At 40.0% G+C, this 4025-nt stretch overlaps 1 pseudogene; it reads left to right on the top strand.

Moving 5' to 3' along the window:
* Positions 1 to 234: 234 nt before the first annotated feature.
* Positions 235 to 3689, top strand: LOC126068792 (40S ribosomal protein S6-like; annotated as a pseudogene).
* Positions 3690 to 4025: the final 336 nt, after the last annotated feature.

Below are 4025 nucleotides of genomic sequence, written 5' to 3'. Positions count from 1 at the left end.
GTTTCCTGCCCTGGCGACCCTATGCTCTATGGGTTTAAAGGCCTTAGTTCCAAAAGGAGGAATGCTCCCACCTGGAGTCACATCACTGATTCCTTTGAACTGGAAGTTAAGAATGCCACCTGGCCACTTTGGGCTCCCTATGCCTCTGTATCAACAGGCAAAGACAGGAGTTAACCATATTGGCTGGTGTGATTGATCCGGTTTGCCAAGAGAAAATTGGATTAATATTACGTAATGGAGGTAAAGAAAAGCATGTCTGGAATGCAGGAGATCCCTTAGGGTGCCTCTTAGTACTACCAAGGCCTCTGATTAATGTCAATGGAAAGCTACAGCAACCCAATTCTAATATGACTACGGTTTGGGTACCCCCACCAGGCAAAGAACTGCAACCAGCTGAGGTGCTTACTGAGGGCAAAAGAGAATACAGAATGGATGGTGGAAGAAGGCCATCCTAAATACCGGTTATGACCATGTGGCCAGCTACAGAAATTAGGACTGTAATTGTTATAAGTATTTCTGCTTTGTATGTGTGCATCAAATATTTTTCTTTTCTTCACTTTTAAAATATAAATAAGGCTAGTACATTTTCAGTTGTACATGTGTTAGTTGTATCATTTTAGGTGCAAGTATGACTTTATAATTGTCTTTATTCGGAGATTATGTATGGTTTAAGGAGATGTGTACAGGTGCCAAGTTGACAAGGGGTGGATTGTGATCATTAAGGTTGTGTATCAACTTGGCTGGGCCATGCTTCTCAGTGGCTTGGCAGTTATGATGTAGTTTTGCAGTAATATGATGATGTAATCACCTACACGATGAGATCTGTTATAATGTAATCACCTCCATGATGAGATCTGCTATGAATCTGCCACTCAGTTGAAAGGGAGTTTCATTGGGGTGTGGCCTGCATCCAATATATGTAGACTTCCTGGCTTTTGCTCTACTCTGTATCCTGCACTCGGCTCATCAGCATCTAACCTCCAGTTCTTGGGACTTGGGCCAATAGCCTGCCATCTCATTTACCAATCTTGTATTTGTCAACCTTTGTAGCCATGAGCCAGCAGCCTGCTGTCTGACCTATCGGTCTTTGGTTTGTCATCCCCTGCGGCTATGTGAGTCAAGAGAAGCCTCCAACCAGATGCCTGATGCCTGACCCCTGGACTTGGGACTTGCCAGCCCGTACACCAGTGAGTCATTTCCTTGAGATATATATATCTATATATACACTTCACTGACTTTGCTTCTCTAGAGCCTAAGACAGGAACCAAAGACAAATACCAAATTCTTTGGGTAAACTTAACTGCACACTGGTGAAGCAGGGTGATTTGACCCATGGTCATATCCATTTGCTAATGAATAAGGGGCATTCCTTGTCTGTAGACAAGGAAAACTGGAGAAAGAAAGTGCAAATCTGTTTAGAGTTGCATTGTGGATGCCAATCTGAGTGTTCTCAAATTGGTTATAATTACAAGAAAGGGAATTGGATATTTCTGGACTAACTGATACTACTTGCTATGCCTAGTTGCCTGGGGAACAAAAAGAACTAGCAGAATCCACGAATTTTTAATCTTTCTAAAGAAGATGATGTCCACCAGTCTGTTGTGATAGAGCCCCTGAACAATGAAGATAAGGAAACCAGGACCAAAGCACCCAAGATGTAGCATCTCTACTCCACTTGTCCTGCAACATAAACATTGCTATATTTCTCTGAAAAAACAATGTACTAAGAAAAATAAAGAAATCCTGTGCGTAGGAAATCCCAGAGTCTACAAGAAAACTTCTAGAGCTAATAGAGGAATTTAGCAAAGTTGCAGGCTACAAGGTCAACAAACAAAAATCAGTTGGGTTTCTATACACCTTCAGTGAGAAATCTGAAAGGGAAATTAAGGAAACAATTCCATTTACAACAGCATCTAAGAGAATGAGACGTTGTCGTTGTTGTTAGGTGCCATCAAGTCAGTTCCAACTCATAGCGACCCTATGCACAACAGAATGAAACACTGCTCAGTCCTGCGCCATCCTTACAATCGTTGTTATGCTTGAGCTCATTGTTGCAGCCACTGTGTCAATCCACCTCATTGAGGGTCTTCTTCTTTTCTGCTGACCCTGTACTTTGCCAAGCATGACGTCCTTCTCCAGGGACTGATCCCTCCTGGCAACATGTCTGAAGTATGTAAAACTCAGTCTCGCCATCCTTGCTTCTAAGGAGCATTCTGGCTGTACTTCTTCCAAGACAGATTAGTTCTTTCTTTTGACAGTCCATGGTGTATTCAATATTCTTTGCCAACACCACAATTCAAAGGCATCAATTCTTCTTTGGTATTCCTAATTCATTGTCCAGCTTTCACATGCATATGATGTGATTGAAAATACCATGGCTTGGGTCAGGTGCACCTTAGTCTTCAAGGTGAGAATGAGATACCTAGATATAAATACAACCTGGGACATAAAGGATTTATACAATGAAAACTGTAAAGCACTGCTGAAAGAGATTCAAGACAGCTTAAACAAATGGAAAGATGTTCCATACTCATGGATTGGAAGACTTGTTAAGATGTCAATACTACCCAAAGTGATCTATAGATTCAATGTAATCCCAAACAAAATTCCAACAGCCTTCTTTACAGAAATAGCAAAACCAGCCTCAACTTTATATGGAATGACAAGATGGCTCGAACAACTAAAGCAATGTTGAAAAAGAACAAAGTATGGGGACTCACACTTCCCAATTTTAAAGTACATTTTACAGCTCCAGTAATCAAAGCAACCTAGTATTGGTATAATTATAGACACATAACCCAAAAGACACATAGACCAATGGAATAGAATTGAGAGTCCAGAAGTAAACCCACAAATCTATGGTCAACTGATTTTTTACAGGGGTGTTAAGTCCATTTGATGGAGAAAGCAGAGTCTCTTCAATGAATGGTGCTGGGAAAATTGGATTTCTGCATGCAGAAAAATGAAACAGGATCAATGCCTCACACCATACACAAAAACAAATTCAAAGTGGATTAAGGATTTAAATGTGCAAACTGAAACCATACATCTGATTTGATTTTCCTATGTGTTGTTGATGTGGTGTTAATGAGGCAGGACACAATCTATGAGATCAGGTTGTGCCTTAAGTCAATCTCTTTTGAGATATAAAACAGAGAAGGGAGCAGATAGGAGAGGGAAGTCATGCCACCAATAAAGAAGCAGCGAGAGTAAAACGCATTCTTTGGACCCTGCTCTGAGAAGCTACTCTGCCAGGGGAAGACTGATGACTAGGACCTTCCCCCAGAGCTGACAGAGAGAGAAAGCCTTCCCCTGAAACCGGTGATCTGAATTTGAACTTCTATCCTCCTAGACTGTGAGAGAATAAATTTGTTTGTTAAAGCCATCCACTTGTGGTATTTCTGTTATAGCAGCACTAGATAACTGAAACAGCGTAGAAACTGTTGAATTGGTGTATGTTTTGCTGTGTATATTCTCAAAACAACAACAAAATAAATAAAATTTTTTAAAAAAGGCAAAGAAAGGAAAGGCTACAGAATATGTAAAACATAGCCACAAGAATGAAGGAGGCCAAAGAAAAATGCCAGGCACAGATTACCAAGAGACAAAGCCTGTCCTCTCTGAGAGCTTCTACCTCTAATTCTGAGTCCAGTCAAAAACAAGGTTTTCTAAGAGTAACCAGTAAATAAGATCACACATTAAAAAAAAAAAAGCTCTCACAGATATTCTTCTATGTAAACCTTCTAGAGCTGCCTTGTCTAATATGGTAGCCACATGTGGCTATTCAAGTTTAAATTAATCAAAATTAAATAAAATTAAAAATAAAGTTTCTCAGTTTCACTAGCCATGTTTTCAGTGTGCAATGACCACATGTGGCTGGTGATTACCACATTAGACGGCACAGAGACATATATTTCCAGCATCACATAAAGTTTTATTGGAGAGCGCTTCTTTAGAGGCTTTATTGTTTTGTCTTTAATGTTCAATTCTATCACCAAGTTGGAGTTCATTTTTAATATAATGTG

Source organism: Elephas maximus, chromosome X (genome assembly GCF_024166365.1).
Source record: "Elephas maximus indicus isolate mEleMax1 chromosome X, mEleMax1 primary haplotype, whole genome shotgun sequence".
Classification (NCBI taxonomy): domain Eukaryota; kingdom Metazoa; phylum Chordata; class Mammalia; order Proboscidea; family Elephantidae; genus Elephas; species Elephas maximus.
This window is presented reverse-complemented; position numbering and strand designations above follow the sequence as displayed.